Source organism: Carcharodon carcharias, chromosome 19, assembly GCF_017639515.1.
Source record: "Carcharodon carcharias isolate sCarCar2 chromosome 19, sCarCar2.pri, whole genome shotgun sequence".
In the NCBI taxonomy this organism is placed as follows: domain Eukaryota; kingdom Metazoa; phylum Chordata; class Chondrichthyes; order Lamniformes; family Lamnidae; genus Carcharodon; species Carcharodon carcharias.
In genome coordinates, this window is record NC_054485.1 from 52,449,124 (window position 1) to 52,471,142 (window position 22,019).

Genomic DNA, 22,019 nt, shown 5'->3' on the forward strand with positions numbered 1-22,019 from the left:
TACACAGTCACAGACAACACACTGAGGTTTCAAAATGCCTGGAGTTTAGCTGCAGGCAGGATGTAGGGCACTGAGATGAGTTGGGAGGGAGGGGACCAGTATTTATATGACAGCTTTCATCTCAAGATATCCCAAATAATTCACAGCCAATGATAATCTTCAGAATGGTTAGTATTGAAGTGTTGTCACTGCTATAATGACAGAATCACAGAATTTTTACAGTGCAGGAGGCCATTCAGCCCATCAAGTCTGCATTGGCTTGCTGAAAGAGCAATCTACCTAATCCCACTCTCCTGTATTATCCCCATAACCTTGCGCATTCTCTCTTTTCAGATAGCTTTTTTACTTTCCCCCTTATTCTGACCCCATCTAATGACTTACTATTGCCTAATCTAATTCGACCAAACTCTCCAAGTACTCTACTTACCTTGATACTACTCTCTGATATATCCTCCTTATCATTTGATACTTCACTACTTCCCACTGCCAGTTTTTCTCCTCTCCACTCTGAATTCCCCTCAGGTTCCCATCCCCTTGCCAATCAACAGCACTAGCAAACCTCCCCACGAGGACCTTAGTCCCAGTCCTGTTAAGGTCTAACCCATCCGTCGTATACAGGTTCCACTTGCCCCAGAACCGATCCCAATGCCTCAGAAATCTAAAGCCCTCCCTCTTACTCCAATTCACCAGCCATGTGTTGAACTGCTCAGTTTTTCTATCCTTGTGCACAGTAGCACGTTGCACTGAGAATAATCCTGAGATTACTGCTCTTGAGGTCCTGCTTTTCAATTTCCTTCCTAATTCCCTAAAATCTGATTTCAGGATCTGATCCTTTTTCCTACCTACGTCATTAGTCCCAATGTGGACCACGACCTCTGGCTGCTCACCCTCCTCCAAAAGAATGTCCTGCAGCCGCTTTGTGACATCCTTGACCCTGGCACCAGGGAGGCAACATACCATACTGGAGTCATGTCTACGGCTGCAGAAATGCCCGTCTGATTCCCGAACTATGGAATCCCCTAATACTATAGCACTTCCACTCTTCCTCCTCCCCTCCTGTGCAGCTGAACCACCCGTGATGGCACGAACTTAGCTCTTGCTACAGTCCTCTGAGGAACCATCTCGCTCACTAGTATCCAAAATGGAAAAGCGGTTAGAGAGCGAGATCTTTTACAGGGTCCTGAACCATGAGGCAGGCTTTAGTTTACACCAAATCCAAAAGATGGCACTGCCCACAGTGCAGCACTACCTTATTACTGAAGTGTCAGCTTAGTCTTTGTGCTCAAGTCTCTGAGGCGGGGCTTGAAGACATGACCTTGTGAGTCAGCAGTGAAAGTGTTATCACTGAATTGAGTCAGGTCTGCGCTGCAGTGATGCCAAGTACCTGCAGTTGGCGCTGTCTGATGTGGGGGCTGCAGTCGGACTGATGGCCTTTTGTTATACAACTTGCTCGATACCACCACCAACAGGCACTTGGTATCACTGCAGCTATGAGCAACTCCAAAAAAATCATTGAGAAGACTTGCATTTACGTAGCACTTTCACATCCTCAGGACGTCCAAAATGCTTCACAGCAAACAAATTACCTTTGAAGTGTAGTCACTATTGTAATGTAGGGGAATGTGGCAGGCAATTTGTGCACAAGCTCCCACATACAGCAATGAGATAAATGGCTGGATAGTTGTTCTTTAGATGTTGGCCAAGCAATACATATTGGCCAGGACACCAGTGGGTACCCGTCAGCAATTCCTCTAATAGTGCTGTGGGGTCTTATACATCCACCGAGAGGGCAGATGAGGGCCTTGGTTTAATGTCCCACCCGCAAGACACCACCTATGACAATGCAGCACTCTTTCAGTGTGTCCTAGGTAACACGTTTAAGTCCCCGAGTGGGAAAGGGGAGAGTTTTATAGTGTAAATTTGTGTGTGTGTAAATTAATACTCTTCCTCTTGTGTGTTGTGTAAGCTTTAATCATTTACACAGATCCCCTGATTTACTACGTCTTCAGCACATGTAGAGGCTTCTATCTTGTAGCAGATACATTGTGTTAGTAAGTGAGCAGGATCATTGGGCAGTGGGATAGATTTCCAAGCTTAAAGATTGACTGGAAACCATGACTTTCCCTACTCTGGCCAAGACTGATTTGTTAACTGAAGAGGGTACAGATCTGGGCCTGTGTAGGCGGATCAAACAACAGAGCACAGAGCTTTGCTCTATCTCCAGGCACTGGCTGTGACAGAGTGACATTGGATTTTATCTACTGTTCATGAAAAGCCAGGAGTGCAGCTTCTGCCTGAACAGGCATATCGCAAAATGTGATAACTTACACAACAAAAACAGAATTACCTGGAAAAACTCAGCAGGTCTGGCAGCATCGGTGGAGAAGAAAAGAGTTGACGTTTCGAGTCCTCATGACCCTTCCACAGACCTGCCAGACCTGCTGAGTTTTTCCAGGTAATTCTGTTTTTGTTTTGGATTTCCAGCATCTGCAGTTTTTTGTTTTTATCTCTGTGGTAACTTACATTTCTACAGCCCTCAGAACGGGCACTGAAGAAACTTGAACTACAAGAAAGACTGAACCGTATTTACAGTGATTCCTCCTTTATCCACACCAGCCATCTCTTGTAATCTCACAGTAACACACAAAACCGCTTTATCCATTTTATCAGTGGATACATATCCAGTGTTGCTTTCTCTAACTTCCCATTCAGTTCCATTCTAATTCCATCCAGCTGCATCCCATTTTTTCTTCTTCACTTCCCTTCCCTGCAGTGTCCCATTTCTTTAATCTGATTTACTTTGTTTCCACTTCATTCTATTTCCATTCAGTGCCATTCCCCTGCATACAGCACCCTTCAGTCTCAGTCATGACTTTTCCTTTCCCTCCTCTTCCCTTCTTTCCATTCATGTAACTTTCCTCTCCAGTTTATTTCCAAGTAGTTCCATTCCCTGCCTCCTCTTCCTGTTCATCCCCGCTGACTCACCTCAATTCCATTCAGTTCAAATTCAGTTCAATTCCTGTTCAGTGCATTGCTTCTGTTTTCATTCAATCTGATTAACCTGAGCGCAGCCTCAGAGAGCGGGGATATTAAATGGGAAGGATTAGCAGACGAGAAACTCAAAACCAAACATCACGTTAAGATCTGACAGAGTCACTAGATCCATCAGGACCTGGATATTATCGGACTCGGAGTGATAAAACAGCGTGAGGAGAGCGGCAGAGACAGATAATAAAAGAGCATGAGGACAGCAGAGAGTCTGGATAAAAGAGCATGAGAAGAGAGGAGACACAGGGTAAAAGAGTGCGAGGAGAGCAGCAGAGACACAGGATAAAAGAGTGTGAGGAGAGCGGAGAGACACAGGATAAAAGAGCATGAGGAGAGAGGAGACACAGGGTAAAAGAGTGGGAAAAGAGCGGGTGAGACACAGGATAAAAGAGCGTGAGGAGAGCGGAGACACAGGATAAAAGAGCGCGAGGAGAGCGGCAGAGACACAGGATAAAAGAACACGAGGAGAGCGGCGGAGACACAGGATAAAAGAGTGCGAGGAGAGAGGCGGAGACACGGGGCAAAAGAGCGTGAAGAGAGTGACAGAGTCACAGGACAAAAGAGCGTGAGGAGAGCAGGGACACAGGATAAAATAGCGTGAGGAGAGCGGTGGAGACACAGGATAATAGAGCGCGAGGAGAGCGGAGAAACACTGGAGACAAAAGCGTGAGGATAGCAGCGGTGACACAAGATAAAAGAGCGCGAGGGGAGCAGAGACACAGGATAAAAGAGCGCAAGGAGAGCGGTGACAGGATAAAAGTGCGTGAGGAAAGCGGTGATGACACATGATAAAACAGTGCGAGGAGAGAGGCGGAGACTCGGGGCAAAAGAGCGTGAAGAGAGTGATGGAGACACAGGATAAAAGAGCGCGTGGAGAGTGGCCGAGACACAGGATAAAAGAGCGTGAGGAGTGGCGGAGACACAGGATAAAAGAGCCTGAGGAGAGTGGAGACACAGGATAAAAAAGCGTGAGAAGAGCAGCGGAGACACAGGATAAAATAGCGTGAGGAAAGCGGCAGAGACACAGGATAAAAGAGCACGAGGAGAGCGGCGGAGACACAGGATAAAAGAGCACAAGGGGAGCATTGGAGACACAGGAGAAAAGAACGCGAGGCGAGCAGAGACACAGGATAAAAGAGCATGAGGAGAGAGGCAGAGACACGGGATAAAAGAGCGTGAAGAGAGTCAAGAGATACAGGATAAAAGAGCGTGAGGAGAGTCGTGGAGACAAGGGATAAAAGAGCGTGAGGAGAGCAGGGACACAGGATAACAAAGCGTGAGTAGAGTGAAGACACACGATAAAAGAGCGCGAGGGGTGTGGCGGAGACACTGGTTAAAAGAGCGTGAGGAGAGTGCAGACACAGGATAAAAGAGAGTGAGGAGAGCAGCAGAGACACAGGATAAAAGAGCGTGAGGAGAGCAGAGACACAGGATAAAAGAGTGCAAGGAGAGCGGTGACACAGGATAAAGAGCGCAATGAGAGCGGCCGAGACACAGGATAAAAGAGCGCGAGGAGAGCAGCAGAGACAAAGGATAAAAGAGCACGAGGAGAGCAGCAGAGACACAGGATAAAATAGCGCGAGGAGAGCGGTGGAGACACAGGATAAAATAGGGCGAGGAGAGCAGCGGAGACACAGGATAATAGAGCGCGAGGAGGGTGCAAACACAGGATAAAAGAGCGTGAGGAGAGCAGCGGAGACACAGGATAAAAGAGCATGAGGAGAGCAGACACAGGATAATAGACCGCGAGGAGAGTGCAGACACAGGATAAAAGAGCGTGAGGAGAGTGGCAGAGACACAGGATAAAAGAGCATGAGGAGAGCAGCGGAGACACAGGATAAAAGAGCGTGAGGAGAGCAGACACAGGATAAAAGAAACGCGAGGAGAGCGGAGACACAGGACAAAAGAGCGGGAGGAGAGTGGAGGAATACAGGATAAAAGAGCATAAGGAGAGCGGAGGAACACAGGATAAAAGAGCGCGTTGAGAGCAGCGGAGACACAGGAGAAAAGAGCGCGAGGAGAGTGGTGGTTTACAGGATAAAAGGCGGGAGCAGAGTGGCAGAGACATAGGATAAAAGAGCGCGAGGAGAGTGGAGAGGCACAGGACAAAAGAGCGTGAGGAGAGCTGAGACACAGGACAAAAGAGCATGAGGAGAGCAGGGACACAGGATAAAATAGCGTGAGGAGAGCGGTGGAGACACAGGATAATAGAGCGCGAGGAGAGCCGAGAAACACTGGAGAAAAGAGCGTGAGGAGAGCGGAGACACATGATCAAAGAGCATGAGGAGAGCAGCAGAGACACAGGATAAAAGAGCACGAGGAGAGCGGCGGAGACACAGGATAAAATAGCGCGAGGAGAGCGATGGAGGCACAGGATAAAAGACTGCAAGCAAAGTGGAGGAGACACAGGATAATAGAGCATGAGGAGTGTGGAGACACAGATAAAAGAACGCGATAAAAGAGTGGCAGAGACACGGGATAAAATAGCGCGAGGAGAGCGGCGAAGACACAGGATGAAAGAGCGTGAGGAGAGTGGAGACACAGGATAAATGAGCACAAGGGGAGCATTGGAGACACAGGAGAAAAGAGCGCGAGGCGAGCAGAGACACAAGATAAAAGAGCACGAGGAGAGAGGCAGTGACACGGGGTAAAAGAGCGTGAAGAGAGGCGGAGACGCATGATAAAATAGCGCGAGGAGAGCGATGGAGGCACAGGATAAAAGACTGCAAGCAAAGTGGAGGAGACACAGGATAATAGAGCATGAGGAGTGTGGAGACACAGATAAAAGAACGCGATAAAAGAGTGGCAGAGACACGGGATAAAATAGCGCGAGGAGAGCGGCGAAGACACAGGATGAAAGAGCGTGAGGAGAGTGGAGACACAGGATAAATGAGCACAAGGGGAGCATTGGAGACACAGGAGAAAAGAGCGCGAGGCGAGCAGAGACACAAGATAAAAGAGCACGAGGAGAGAGGCAGTGACACGGGGTAAAAGAGCGTGAAGAGAGGCGGAGACGCATGATAAAATAGCGCGAGGAGAGCGGCGGAGACACTGGTTGAAAGAGCGTGAATGGAGTGCAGACACAGGATAAAAGAGCGCGAGGAGAGCAGCGGAGACACAGGATAAAAGAGCACGAGGAGAGCGGAGAAACATGGAGAAAAGAGCGTGAGGAGAGCAGCGGAGGCACAAGATAAAAGAGCATGAGGGGAGCAGAGACACAGGATAAAAGAGTGCAAGGAGAGCGGTGACACAGGATAAAGAGCGCAAGGAGAGTGGCGGAGACACAGGATAAAAGAGCGTGAGGAGAGTGGCGGAGACACAGGATAAAAGAGCGCGAGGAGAGTGCAGAGACACAGGATAAAAGAGCATAAGGAGAGCGGAGAAACACAGGATAAAAGAGCGCGTTGAGAGCAGCGGAGACACAGGGGGAAAGAGCGCGAGGAGAGCGGAGAAACAGGATAAAAGAGCGCAAGTCGAGCGGAGAAACAGAGAATAAAAGAGCGCGAGAAGAGTGGAGAGACACAGGATAAAAGGATGTGAGGAGAGCGGCGGAGACAAAGGATCAAAGAGCGCGAGGAGAGCGCAGACACAGGTTAAAAGAGCGCGAGGAGAGTGGCAGAGACACAGGATAAAAGAGCGCGTTGAGAGTAGCGGAGGCACAGGAGGAAAGAGCGTGAGGAGACCGGTGGTTTACAGGATAAAAGAGCGCGAGGAGAGTGGAGAGACACAGGACAAAAGAGCGTGAGGAGAGCAGGGACACAGGATAAAATAGCGTGAGGAGAGCGGTGGAGACACAGGATAATAGAGCGTGAGGAGAGCAGTGGAGACACAGGATAAAAGAGAGTGAGGAGAGTGGAGACACAGGATAAAAGAGCGAGAGGAGATGGAGAGACACAGGATGAAAGAGTGTGAGGAGAGCGGCGGAGACATAGGATTATAGAGCACGAGAGGAGCGGCGGAGACACAGGATAAAAAAGCCTGAGGAGAGGGGTGGAGACACAGGATAAAAGACCGCAAGGAGAGCGGAGACACAGGATAAAATACCCTGAGGAGAGCGGAGACACAGGATAAAAGAGCGCGAAGAGAGCGGCGGAGACACAGGATAAAATAGCGCAAGTGAGCGGTTTAGGCACAGGATAAAAGAGTGCAAGCAAAGTGGTGGAGACACAGGATAATAGAGCATGAGGAGTGCGGAGACAAAGATAAAAGAACGCTAGTAGAGTGGCGGAGTCACAGGATAATAGAGCGCGAGGAGAGCAGCGGAGACACATAATAAAATAGCGCGAGAAGAACGGTGGAGACACTGGTAAAAGAGCGTGAGGAGAAAGGAGACACAGGATAAAAGAGCGTGAGGAAAGCGGTGGAGACACAAGATAAAATAGTGTGAGGAAAGCGGCAGAGAAACAGGATAAAAGAACACGAGGAGAGCGGCGGAGACACAGGATAAAATAGCGCGAGGAGAGCAGCGGAGACACAGGATAAAAGAGCGCGAGGCGAGCAGAGACACAGGATAATAGAGCGCGAGGAGAGCGGAGAAACACTGGAGAAAAGAGCGTGAGGAGAGCAGCGGAGACACAGGATAAAAGAGCACAAGGGGAGCAGAGACACATGATAAAAGAGCGCAAGGAGAGCGGTGACACAGGATAAAGAGCGCAAGGAGAGTGGTGGAGACACAGGTTAAAGAGCGCAAGGAGAGTGGCGGAGACACAGGATAAAAGAGCACGAGAGGAGCAGCGGAGACACAGGATAAAAAAGCCTGAGGAGAGGGGTGGAGACACAGGATAAAAGAGCGCGAGGAGAGCGGCGGAGACACAGGATAAAATAGCGTGAGGAGAGCAGTGGAAACAGGATAAAATAGCGCGAGGAAAGTGGTGGAGACACTGGTTAAAAGAGCGCGAGGAGAGTGGAGACATAGGATAAAAGAGCGCGAGGCGAGCAGAGACACAGGATAAAAGAGCACGAGGAGAGAGGCAGAGACACGGGGTAAAAGAGCATGAAGAGAGTCGAGAGATACAGGATAAAAGAGCGTGAGGAGAGTCGTGGAGACAAGGGATAAAAGAGCATGAGGAGAGCAGGGACACAGGATAAAATAGCGCGAGGAGAGCAGCGGAGACACAGGATAAAAGAGCGTGAGGAGAGCAGAGACACAGGATAATAGAGCGCGAGGAGCGTGGCGGAGACACAGGATAAAAGAGTGTGAGGAGAGCGGTGGAGACATATGATAAAAGATCGGGAGGAAACCAGCAGAGATACAGGATAAAAGAGCACATGGGGAGCGTTGGAGACACAGGATAAAAGAGCGTGAGGAGAGCAGAGACACAGGATAAAAGAGCATAAGGAGAGCGGAGAAACACAGGATAAAAGAGCGCGAGGAGAGGGGTGGTTTACAGGATAAAGAGCGAGAGCAGAGTGGCAGAGACACAGGATAAAAGAGCGCGAGGAGAGCAGAGACACAGGATAAAAGAGCACGAGTAGAGCGGTGGAAACACAGGATAATAGAGTGCAAGGAGAGTGGAGAAACACAGGATAAAAGAGCGCGAGAAGAGTGGAGAAACACAGGATAAAAGAGCATAAGGAGAGCGGAGAAACACAGGATAAAAGGGCATGAGGAGAGCGGCGGAACACAGGATAAAAGAACGTGAGGAGAGCGCAGACACAGGTTAAAAGAGCGCGAGGAGAGCAGAGACACAGGATAAAAGAGCGCGAGGAGAGTGGAGAGACACAGGATAAAAGAGCGCGTTGACAGCAGCGGAGACACAGGAGAAAAGAGCGCGAGGAGAATGGTGGTTTACAGGATAAAAGAGTGCGAGCAGAGTGGCAGAGACACAGGATAAAATAGCGTGAGGAAAGCGGCAGAGACACAGGATAAAAGAGCACGAGGAGAGCGGCGGAGACACCAGGATAAAAGAGCACAAGGGGAGCAATGGAGACATAGGAGAAAAGAGCGCGAGGCGAGCAGAGACACAGGATAAAAGAGCACGTGGAGAGAGGAAGAGACACAGGGTAAAAGAGTGTGAAGAGAGTCGAGAGATACAGGATAAAAGAGCGTGAGGAGAGTCGTGGAGACAAGGGATAAAAGAGCATGAGGAGAGCAGGGACACAGGATAACATAGCGCGAGTAGAGTGAAGACACACGATAAAAGAGCGCGACGGGTGTGGCGGAGACACAGGTTAAAAGAGCATGAGGAGAGCGGCGGAGACACAGGATAAAAGAGCGCGAGGAGAGTGCAGACACAGGATAAAAGAGCGTGAGGAGAACGGCAGAGACACAGGATAAAATAGCGCGAGGAGAGCAGCGGAGACACAGGATAAAAGAGCGTGAGGAGAGCAGAGACACAGGATAATAGAGCGCGAGGAGAGCGGAGAAACACTGGAGAAAAGAGCATGAGGAGAGCAGCGGAGACACAAGATAAAAGAGCACGAGGGGAGCAGAGACACATAATAAAAGAGCGCAAGGAGAGCGTTGACACAGGATAAAGAGCGCAAGGAGAGTGGCGGAGACACAGGATAAAAGAGCGCATGGAGAGCGGCTGAGACACAGGATAAAAGAGCGTGAGGAGAACAGAGACACAGGATAAAAGAACGTGAGTAGAGTGGAGCCACACGATAAAAGAGCACGAGGAGAGCGGCGGAGACACAGGATAAAATAGCGTGGGGAAATCAGCAGAGATACAGGATAAAAGAGCACATGGGGAGCGTTGGAGACACAGGATAAAAGAGCCCGAGGAGAGCAGAGACAAAAGATAAAAGAGCACGAGGAGAGTGGCAGAGACACGGGGCAAAAGAGGGTGAAGAGAGTGGAGAGACACAGGATAAAAGAGTATTAGGAGAGTGACGGAGACAAGGGATAAAAGAGCGCGAGGAGAACAGCCAAGACACAGGATAAAAGAACATGAGGAGATCAGAGACACAGGATGAAAGAGCGCGAGGAGAGCGGAGAAACAGAGGATAAAAGCGTGAGGAGAGTGGTGGAGACACAGGATAAAAGAGCGCGAGAAGAGTGGAGAAACACAGGATAAAAGGGTGTGAAGAGAGCGGCGGAGGCACAGGATAAAAGAGCGCAAGGAGAGCGCAGACACAGGTTAAAAGAGCACAAGGAGAGCGGTGGAGACACAGGATAATAGAGTGCGAGGAGAGCGGAGAAACAGAGGATAAAAGAGCGCGAGAAGAGTGGAGCAACACAGGATAAAAGAGCATAAGGAGAGCGGAAAAACACAGGATAAAAGGGCATGAGAAGAGCGGCTGAAACACAGGATAAAAGAGCGTGAGGAGAGCGCAGACACAGGTTAAAAGAGCACGAGGAGAGCAGGGACACAGGATAAAAGAGCGCGAGGAGAGGGGCAGAGACACAGGGCAAAAGAGCGTGAAGAGAGTGGAGAGACACAGGATAAAAGAGCGTGAGGAGAGTGACGGAGACAAGGGATAAAAGAGCGCGAGGAGAGTGGAGAGACACAGGTTAAAAGAGCGCGAGGAGAGCAGAGAAACACAGGATAAAAGAGCGTGAGGAGAGCGCAGACACAGGTTAAAAGAGCGCGAGGAGAGTGGCAGAGACACAGGATTAAAGAGGGCGAGGAGAGCGGAGACACAGGACAAAAGAGCGGGAGGAGAGCAGGGACACAGGATAAAATAGCGTGAGGAGAGCGGTGACACAGGATAAAATAGCGTGAGGAGAGCGGTGGAGACACAGGATAATAGAGCGCGAGGAGAGCGGAGAAACACTGGAGAAAAGAGCGTGAGGAGAGCAGCGGTGACACAAGATAAAAGAGCATGAGGGGAGCAGAGACACAGGACAGAAGTGCGTGAGGAGAGCGGTGATGCCACATAATAAGAGCATGAGGAGAGCGGAGACACAGGATAAAGAGCGCGAGGAGAGCGGCGGAGACACAGGGTAAAAGAGCGTGAAGAGAGTGGAGAGAAACAGGATAAAAGAGCGTGAGGAAAGTGGTGGAGACACGGGATAAAAGAGCGGGAGGAGAGTGGAGAGACACAGGATAAAAGAGCGCGGGGAGAGCGGAGACACAGGACAAAAGAGCATGAGGAGAGCAGGGATACAGGATAAAATAGCGTGAGGAGAGCGGTGGAGACACAGGATAATAGAGCGCGAGGAGAGCGGAGAAACACTGGAGAAAAGAGCGTGAGGAGAGCAGCGGTGACACAAAATAAAAGAGCGCGAGGGGAGCAGAGACACAGGATAAAAGAGCGCGAGGAGAGTGGAGAGACACAGGATAAAAGAGCACGCGGAGAGCGGAGACACAGGACATAAGAGCGCGAGGAGAGCAGGGACACAGGATAAAATAGCGTGAGGAGAGCGGTGGAGACACAGGATAAAAGAGCGCAAGGAGAGCGGTGACACAGGATAAAAGTGCGTGAGGAGAGCGGTGATGACACATGATAAAAGAGCATGAGGAGAGCGGAGACACAGGATAAAAGAGCGTGAGGAAAGTGGCGGAGACACGGGATAAAAGAGCGCAAGGAGAATGGAGGAGACACAGGATAAAGAGCGCAAAGAGAGCAGAGACACAGGATAAAGAGCGCGAGGAGAGCAGCGGAGACACAGGGTAAAAGAGCGTGAAGAGAGTGGAGAGAAACAGGAAAGAAGAGCGTGAGGAAAGTGGCGGAGACACGGGATAAAAGAGCGCAAGGAGAACGGAGGAGACACAGGATAAAAGAGCGCAAAGAGAGCAGAGACACAGGATAAAAGAGCGCGAGGAGAGCGGTGGATACACACGATAATAGAGCGTGAGGAGAGCAGAGAAACAGAGGATAAAAGAGCGTGAGGAGAGTGGCAGAGACACAGGATAAAAAAGCGCGAGAAGAATGGAGAAATACAGGATAAAAGAGCATAAGGAGAGTGGCAAAACACAGGATAAAAGAGCAAAAGGAGAGTGGAGAAACACAGGAGAAAAGAGCATGAGGAGAGCAGCGGAGACACAGGATAAAACAGCGCGAGGAGGGTGTCGGAGACACAGGGTAAAAGAGCGTGAAGAGAGTGGAGAGAAACAGGATAAAAGAGCATGAGGAAAGTGGCAGAGACACGGGATAAAAGAGTGCGAGGAGAGTGGAGAGACACAGGATAAAAGAGCACGAGGAGAGCGGAGACACAGGACAAAAGAGCGTGAGGAGAGCATGGACACAGGATAAAATAGCATGAGGAGAGCGGTGGAGACACAGGATAATAGAGCGTGAGGAGAGCGGACAAACACTGGAGAAAAGAGCGTGAGGAGATCAGCGGTGACACAAGATAAAAGAGCGCGAGGGGAGCAGAGACACAGGATAAAAGAGCGCAAGGAGAGCGGTGACACAGGATAAAAGTGCGTGAGGAGAGCGGTGATGACACATGATAAAAGAGCGTGAGGAGTGCGGAGACACAGGATAAAGAGCGCGAGGAGAGTGGCGGAGACACAGGGTAAAAGTGCATGAAGAGAGTGGAGAGAAACAGGATAAAAGAGTGTGAGGAAAGTGGCGGAGACACGGGATAAAAGAGCGCAAGGAGAGTGGAGAGACACAGGATAAAGAGCGCGAGGAGAGTGGCAGAGACACAGGGTAAAAGAGCGCGAGGAGAGCGGAGAAAGACTGGAGAAAAGAGCGTGAGGAGAGTAGTGGTGACACAAAATAAAAGAGTGCGAGGGGAGCAGAGACACAGAATAAAAGAGCGCGAGGAGAGTGGAGAGACACAGGATAAAAGAGCGCGCGGAGAGCGGAGACACAGGACAAAAGAGCGTGAGGAGAGCAGGGACACAGGATAAAATAGTGTGAGGAGAGCGGTGGAGACACAGGATAATAGAGTGCGAGGAGAGCGGAGAAACACTGGGGAAAAGAGCATGAGGAGAGCAGCGGTGACACAAGATAAAAGAGCGCGAGGGGAGCAGAGACACTGGATAAAAGAGCGCAAGGAGAGCGGTGACACAGGATAAAAGTGCGTGAGGAGAGTGGTGATGACACATGATAAAAGAGCATGAGGAGAGCGGAGACACAGGATAAAAGAGCATGAGGAAAGTGGCGGAGACACGGGATAAAAGAGTGCAAGGAGAATGGAGGAGACACAGGATAAAAAGCGCAAAGAGAGCAGAGACACAGGATAAAGAGCGCGAGGAGAGCGGCGGAGACACAGGGTAAAAGAGCGTGAAGAGAGTGGAGAGAAACAGGATAAAAGAGCGTGAGGAAAGTGGCGGAGACACGGGATAAAAGAGCACAAGGAGAACGGAGGAGACACAGGATAGAAGAGCGCAAAGAGAGCAGAGATACAGGATAAAAGAGCACATGGGGAGCGTTGGAGACACAGGATAAAAGAGCGTGAGGAGAGCAGAGACACAGGATAAAAGAGCATAAGGAGAGCGGAGAAACACAGGATAAAAGAGTGCGAGGAGAGCGGTGGTTTACAGGATAAAAGAGCGCGAGCAGAGTGGCAGAGACACAGGATAAAGGAGCGCGAGGAGAGCAGAGACACAGGATAAAAGAGCACGAGTAGAGCGGTGGAAACACAGGATAATAGAGTGCAAGGAGAGCGGAGAAACAGAGGATAAAAGAGCGCGAGAAGAGTGGAGAAACACAGGATAAAAGAGCATAAGGAGAGCGGAGAACTCAGGATAAAAGGGCATGAGGAGAGCGGCGGAACACAGGATAAAAGAGTGTGAGGAGAGCGCAGACACAGGTTAAAAGAGTGCGAGGAGAGCAGAGACACAGGATAAAAGAGCGCGAGGAGATTGGAGAGACACAGGATAAAAGAGCGCGAGGAGAGCGGAGACACAGAACAAAAGAGCGGGAGGAGAGTGGAGAAACACAGGATAAAAGAGAATAAAGAGAGCGGAGAAACACAGGATAAAAGAGCGCGTTGACAGCAGCGGAGACACAGGAGAAAAGAGCGCGAGGAGAACGGTGGTTTACAGGATAAAAGAGTGTGAGCAGAGTGGCAGAGACACAGGATAAAATAGCGTGAGGAAAGCGGCAGAGACACAGGATAAAAGAGCACGAGGAGAGCGGCGGAGACACAGGATAAAAGAGCACAAGGGGAGCATTGGAGACATAGGAGAAAAGAGCGCGAGGCGAGCAGAGACACAGGATAAAAGAGCACATGGAGAGAGGCAGAGACACGGGGTAAAAGAGCGTGAAGAGAGTCGAGAGATACAGGATAAAAGAGCGTGAGGAGAGTCGTGGAGACAAGGGATAAAAGAGCATGAGGAGAGCAGGGACACAGGATAACATAGCGCGAGTAGAGTGAAGACACACGATAAAAGAGCGCGACGGGTGTGGCGGAGACACAGGTTAAAACAGTGTGAGGAGAGCGGCGGAGACACAGGATAAATGAGCGCGAGGAGAACGGCGGGGACACAGGATAAAAGAGCGCGAGGAGAGTGCAGACACAGGATAAAAGAGCGTGAGGAGAACGGCAGAGACACAGGATAAAATAGCGCGAGGAGAGCAGCGGAGACACAGGATAAAAGAGCGTGAGGAGAGCAGAGACACAGGATAATAGAGCGCGAGGAGAGCGGAGAAACACTGGAGAAAAGAGCATGAGGAGAGCAGCGGAGACACAAGATAAAAGAGCACGAGGGGAGCAGAGACACATAATAAAAGAGCGCAAGGAGAGCGTTGACACAGGATAAAGAGCGCAAGGAGAGTGGCGGAGACACAGGATAAAAGAGCGCATGGAGAGCGGCCGAGACACAGGATAAAAGAGCGTGAGGAGAACAGAGACACAGGATAAAAGAACGTGAGTAGAGTGTGGCCACACGATAAAAGAGCACGAGGAGAGTGGCGGAGACACAGGATAAAATAGCGTGTGGAAATCAGCAGAGATACAGGATAAAAGAGCACATGGGGAGCGTTGGAGACACAGGATAAAAGAGCGCGAGGAGAGCAGAGACAAAAGATAAAAGAGCGCGAGGAGAGTGGCAGAGACACGGGGCAAAAGAGGGTGAAGAGAGTGGAGAGACACAGGATAAAAGAGTATGAGGAGAGTGACGGAGACAAGGGATAAAAGAGCGCGAGGAGAATGGCCGAGACACAGGATAAAAGAACATGAGGAGATCAGAGACACAGGATGAAAGAGCGCGAGGAGAGCGGAGAAACATAGGATAAAAGCGTGAGGAGAGCAGCGGAGACACAGGATAAAACAGCGCGAGGAGGGTGTCGGAGACACAGGGTAAAAGAGAGTGAAGAGAGTGGAGAGAAACAGGATAAAAGAGCATGAGGAAAGTGGCAGAGACACGGGATAAAAGAGTGCGAGGAGAGTGGAGAGACACAGGATAAAAGAGCGTGAGGAGAGCAGGGACACAGGATAAAATAGCATGAGGAGAGCGGTGGAGACACAGGATAATAGAGCGCGAGGAGAGCGGACAAACACTGGAGAAAAGAGCGTGAGGAGATCAGCGGTGACACAAGATAAAAGAGCGCGAGGGGAGCAGAGACACAGGATAAAAGAGCGCAAGGAGAGCGGTGACACAGGATAAAAGTGCGTGAGGAGAGCGGTGATGACACATGATAAAAGAACGTGAGGAGAGCGGAGACACAGGATAAAGAGCACGAGGAGAGTGGCGGAGACACAGCGTAAAAGTGCGTGAAGAGAGTGGAGAGAAACAGGATAAAAGAGTGTGAGGAAAGTGGCGGAGACACAGGATAAAAGAGCGCGAGGAGAGTGGAGCGACACAAGATAAAGAGCGCGAGGAGAGTGGCGGAGACACAGGGTAAAAGAGCACGAGTAGTGTGGAGAGACACAGGATAAAAGATCACGAGGAGAGCGGAGACACAGGACAAAAGAGCGTGAGGAGAGTAGAGAAACACAGGATAAAAGAGCATAAGAAGAGCGGAGAAACACAGGAGAAAAGAGCCTGAGGAGAGCAGCGGAGACACAGGATAAAACAGTGCGAGGAGAGTGGAGAGACACAGGACAAAAAAACACGAGGAGAGTGGTGGTTTACAGGATAAAAGAGCGCGAGGAGAGTGGCAGAGACACAGGATAAAAGAGCGTGAGGAGATTGGAGAGACACAGGACAAAAGAGGGCGAGGAGAGCGGCGGAGACACAGGATAAAAGAGCACGGGGAGAGCGGCGGAGACACGGGGCAAAAGAGCGTGAAGAGAGTGATGGAGACACAGGATAAAAGAGCGCAAGGAGAGCGCAGACACAGGACAAAAGAGCGTGAGGAGAGCAGGGACACAGGATAAAATAGCGTGAGAGCGGTGGAGACACAGAATAATAGAGCACGAGGAGAGCGGAGAGACACTGGAGAAAAGAGCGTGAGGAGAGCAGCGGTGACACAAGATAAAAGAGCGCGAGGGGAGCAGAGACATGATAAAAGAGCGTGAGGAGAGTGGAGACACAGGATAAAGAGCGCGAGGAGAGCGGCGGAGACACAGGGTAAAAGAGCGTGAAGAGAGTGGAAACAGGATAAAAGAGCGTGAGGAAAGTGGCGGATACACGGGATAAAAGAGCTCAAGGAGAAACGGAGGAGACACAGGATAAAAGAGCGCAAAGAGAGCAGAGACACACGATAATAGAGCGCGAGGAGAGCAGAGAAACAGAAGATAAAGGAGCGTGAGGAGAGTGGCAGAGACACAGGATAAAAAAGCGTGAGAAGAATGGAGAAACAGGATAAAAGATCGTAAGGAGAGTGGAGAAACACAGGATAAAAAGGCATGAGGAGAGCAGCGGAGACACAGGATAAAAGAGCGCGAGGAGAGCGCAGACACAGGTTAAAAGAGCGCGAGGAGAGTGGCAGAGACACTGGGTAAAAGAGCACAAGGAGTGTGGAGAGACACAGGATAAAAGAGCACGAGGAGAGCGGAGACACAGGACAAAAGAGCGGGAGGAGAGTGGAGAAACAGAGGAGAAAAGAGCGTGAGGAGAGCAGCGGTGACACAAGATAAAAGAGCGGGAGGAGAGTAGAGAAACACAAGATAAAAGAGCATAAGGAGAGCGGAGAAACACAGGAGAAAAGAGCGTGAGGAGAGCAGCGGAGACACAGGATAAAACAGTGCGAGGAGAATGGAGAGACACAGGAAAAAAAAGCACGAGGAGAGCGGTGGTTTACAGGATAAAAGAGCGCGAGGAGAGTGGCAGAGACACAGGATAAAAGAGCGTGAGGAGAGTGGAGAGACACAGGACAAAAGAGGGCGAGGAAAGCGGCGGAGACACAGGATAAAAGAGCACAAGGAGAGCCGCAGAGACACAGGATAAAAGACCGCGAGGAGAGAGGCGGAGACAAGGGGTAAAAGAGCACGGGGAGAGCGGCAGAGACACAGGATAAAAGAGCACGGGGAGAGCGGCAGAGACACAGGATAAAAGAGCGTGAGGAGAGCAGCGGAGACACAGGATAAAACAGTGCGAGGAGAATGGAGAGACATAGGACAAAAAAGCGCGAGGAGAGCGGTGGTTTACAGGATAAAAGAGCGCAAGGAGAGTGTCAGAGACACAGGATAAAAGAGCGTGAGGAGAGTGGAGAGACAGAACAAAAGAGGGCGAGGAGAGCGGCGAAGACACAGGATAAAAGAGCGCGAGGAGAGCGGCGGAGACACAGGATAAAAGAGCGCAAGGAGAGTGTCAGAGACACAGGATAAAAGAGCGTGAGGAGAGTGGAGAGACAGAACAAAAGAGGGTGAGGAGAGCGGCGAAGACACAGGATAAAAGAGCGCGAGGAGAGCGGCGGAGACACAGGATAAAATAGCGCGAGGAAAGCGGCGGAGACACAGGATAAAAGAGCACGAGGAGAGCGGAGACACAGGATTAAAGAGCTCGAGGAGAGCGGAGACACAGGATAAAAGAGCACAAGGAGAGCGGCGGAGACACAGGATAAAAGAGCACGAGGAGAGCGGAGACACAGGATTAAAGAGCTCGAGGAGAGCGGAGACACAGGATAAAAGAGCACAAGGAGAGCGGCGGAGACACAGGATAAAAGAGCGCTAGGAGAGTGGAGATACAGGATAAAAGAGCGCGAGGAGAGTGGTGGAGAAACAGGATAAAAGAGCACAAGGAAAGCGGCGAAGACACAGGATAAAAGAGCGCGAGGAGAGTGGAGACACAGGATAAAAGAGCTCAAGGAAAGCGGAGACACAGGATAAAAGAGCACAAGGAAAGCGGCGGAGACACAGGATAAAAGAGCGTGAGGAAAGTGGCAGAGACAGGGGATAAAAGAGCGCGAGGAGTGCAGAGACACGGGATAAAAGAGTGTGAGGAGAGTGGAGAAACACAGGATAAAAGAGCGTGAGGAGAGTGGCGGAGACACAGGGTAAAAGCGTGAAGAAAGTGGAGAGACACAGGATAAAAGAGTGTGAGGAGAGCGGTGGAGACACAGGATAAAAGAGCGTGAGGAGAGCAGAGACACAGGATAAAAGAGTGCAAGCAAAGCGGTGGAGACACAGGATAATAGAGCGTGAGAAGTGCGGAGACACAGATAAAAGAACGCGAGTAGAGTGGAGCCACACGATAAAAGAGCGCGAGGAGGGTGGTGGAGACACGGGATAAAAGAGCATGAGGAAAGCAGCAGAGACACAGGATAAAAGAGCGTGAAGAGAGCAGAGACACAGGATAAAAGAGTATGAGGAAAGTGGCGGAGACACGAGATAAAAGAGCGCGAGGAGAGTGGAGAGACACAGGATAAAAGAGCGTGAGGAGAGTGGAGACACAGGATAAAGAGCGCGAGGAGAGCAGTGAAACACAAGATAAAAGAGCGTGAGGAGAGCAGCGGAGACACGGGATATAAGTGCGCGAGAAGAGCAGATACACAGGATAAAAGAGCGCATAGAGAGCGAAGAGACGCAGGATAAAAGAGTGTGAGGACAGTGGAGAGATACAGGATAAAAGAGCGTGAGGAGAGCGGCGGAGACACAGGATAAAAGAGCGCGAATAAAGTGGAGACACATGATAAGAGTGCGAGGAGAGTGGTGGAGAAACAGGATAAAACAGCACGAGGAGAGCGACCAAGACACAGGATAAAAGAGCATGAGGAGAGCAGAGATACAGGATAAATGAGCGCAAGGAGAGCGGTGGAGACACAGGATAATAGAGCGCGAGGAGAGCGGCGGAGACACAGGATAAAAGAGTGCATAGAGAGCGGAGAGACGCAGGATCAAAGAGTGTGAGGACAGTGGAGAGACACAGGATAAAAGAGCACGAATAAAGTAGAGACACAGGATAAAAGAGCGCGAGGAGAGCGGCGGAGACACATGATAAAAGCGCGAGGAGAGCGGAGACACAGGATTAAAGAGCTCGAGGAGAGCGGAGACACAGGATAAAAGAGCACAAGGAGAGCGGCGGAGACACAGGATAAAAGAGCACGAGGAGAGCGGAGACACAGGATTAAAGAGCTCGAAGAGAGCGGAGACACAGGATAAAAGAGCACAAGGAGAGCGGCGGAGACACAGGATAAAAGAGCGCTAGGAGAGTGGAGATACAGGATAAAAGAGCGCGAGGAGAGTGGTGGAGAAACAGGATAAAAGAGCACAAGGAAAGCGGCGAAGACACAGGATAAAAGAGTGCGAGGAGAGTGGAGACACAGGATAAAAGAGCTCAAGGAAAGCGGAGACACAGGATAAAAGAGCACAAGGAAAGCGGCGGAGACACAGGATAAAAGAGCGTGAGGAAAGTGGCAGAGACAGGGGATAAAAGAGCGCGAGGAGTGCAGAGACACGGGATAAAAGAGTGTGAGGAGAGTGGAGAAACACAGGATAAAAGAGCGTGAGGAGAGTGGCGGAGACACAGGGTAAAAGCGTGAAGAAAGTGGAGAGACACAGGATAAAAGAGTGTGAGGAGAGCGGTGGAGACACAGGATAAAAGAGCGTGAGGAGAGCAGAGACACAGGATAAAAGAGTGCAAGCAAAGCGGTGGAGACACAGGATAATAGAGCGTGAGAAGTGCGGAGACACAGATAAAAGAACGCGAGTAGAGTGGAGCCACACGATAAAAGAGCGCGAGGAGGGTGGTGGAGACACGGGATAAAAGAGCATGAGGAAAGCAGCAGAGACACAGGATAAAAGAGCGTGAAGAGAGCAGAGACACAGGATAAAAGAGTATGAGGAAAGTGGCGGAGACACGAGATAAAAGAGCGCGAGGAGAGTGGAGAGACACAGGATAAAAGAGCGTGAGGAGAGTGGAGACACAGGATAAAGAGCGCGAGGAGAGCAGTGAAACACAAGATAAAAGAGCGTGAGGAGAGCAGCGGAGACACGGGATATAAGTGCGCGAGAAGAGCAGATACACAGGATAAAAGAGCGCATAGAGAGCGAAGAGACGCAGGATAAAAGAGTGTGAGGACAGTGGAGAGATACAGGATAAAAGAGCGTGAGGAGAGCGGCGGAGACACAGGATAAAAGAGCGCGAATAAAGTGGAGACACATGATAAGAGTGCGAGGAGAGTGGTGGAGAAACAGGATAAAACAGCACGAGGAGAGCGACCAAGACACAGGATAAAAGAGCATGAGGAGAGCAGAGATACAGGATAAATGAGCGCAAGGAGAGCGGTGGAGACACAGGATAATAGAGCGCGAGGAGAGCGGCGGAGACACAGGATAAAAGAGCGCATAGAGAGCAGAGAGACGCAGGATCAAAGAGTGTGAGGACAGTGGAGAGACACAGGATAAAAGAGCACGAATAAAGTAGAGACACAGGATAAAAGAGCGCGAGGAGAGCGGCGGAGACACATGATAAAAGCGCGAGGAGAGTGGTGGAGAAACAGGATAAAACAGCGCGAGGAGAGCGGCCAAGACACAGGATAATAGAGTGCGAGGAGAGTGGTGGAGACACAGGATAAAAGAGTGCGAGGAGAGCAGAGACACAGGATAAAAGAGTGCATAGAGAGCGGAGAGAGACAGGATAAAAGAGTGCAAGGAGAGCGGCAGAAACACAGGATAAAACAGCGCGAATAAAGCGGAGACACAGGATAAAAGAACGCGAGGAGAGCGGTGAAGACACAGGATAACAGAGCGTGAAGAAAGCGGAGACACAGGATAAAAGACGCAAGGAGAGCGGCGGAGACAAATGATAAAAGAGCGCGAGGAGAGCGGCGGAGACACAGGATAAAAGAATGCGAGGTGAGCGGCAGAGTCACAGGATAAAAGAGCGCGAGGAGAGCAGTGGAGACACAAGATAAAAGAGCGCGAGCGGAGTGGCGGAGACACAGGATAAAAGAGCGTGAGGAGAGCGGCAGATACACAGGATGAAAGAGCACAAGGAGAACGGAGACACAGGATAAAAGAGCGTGAGGAGAGCGGCGGAGACACAGGATAAAAGAGCACGAGGAGAGCGGCGAGACACAGGATAAAAGAGCACGAGGAGAACGGTGAGACACAGGATAAAAGAGCATGAGGCGAGCGGCAGAGACACAGGAGAAAAGAATGCGAGGAGAGCTGAGACACGGGATAAAAGTGCGCGAGGAGAGCGGAGACACAGGATGAAGAGCTCGAAGAGAGTGGCGGAGATACAGGATAAAAGAGCGCGAGGAGAGCGGAGACACAGGATAAAAGCGCGCGAGGTGAGCATCGGAGACACAGGATATAAGAGCGCGAGGAGAGCCGACCTGCATGAAAGGAGCAGCAGCAGATAAAAACTGGCAGCAGAGAGCCCCTTCAACCTGTTTCTACGTGTCAGAGCCGAAGGCTGATGTCACAGGAAAACAGGTAGGTGAATGGTAGATATCTATTCCGTGTCTCTTTTGATTGGCCAAGTGGTCTAAATCAGGAGACGTTATTACAGCTGAAGAGTTGTTAAGAAATTCACGATTTGAAATACTTAATATACAAATTACTTAATTAAATAGGATAGATGGCTGGGCAGGCGATGTGTTGCAGCTGTAGTATGTGGGCACTGGTGGACGCCGGTGCGATCCATGGTGACCACATCTGCAGCAAGTGTTGACTCCTTGAGGAACTTCGGCTCAGAGTAGATGAGCTGGAGTCCGAGCTGCGGACACTGCGACACATCAGGGAGGGGGAGAGTTACCTGGGCACTGTGTTTCAGGAGACAGTCTCAGTCCTTAGATTA

At 50.4% G+C, this 22,019-nt stretch overlaps 1 protein-coding gene across 3 annotated transcripts in view; it reads right to left on the bottom strand.

Moving 5' to 3' along the window:
• Positions 1-22,019, bottom strand: part of LOC121291737 (mitogen-activated protein kinase kinase kinase 5-like) — a 264,733-nt gene that overhangs the window by 43,025 nt on the left and 199,689 nt on the right. The gene's annotated exons all lie outside the window — the stretch shown is intronic.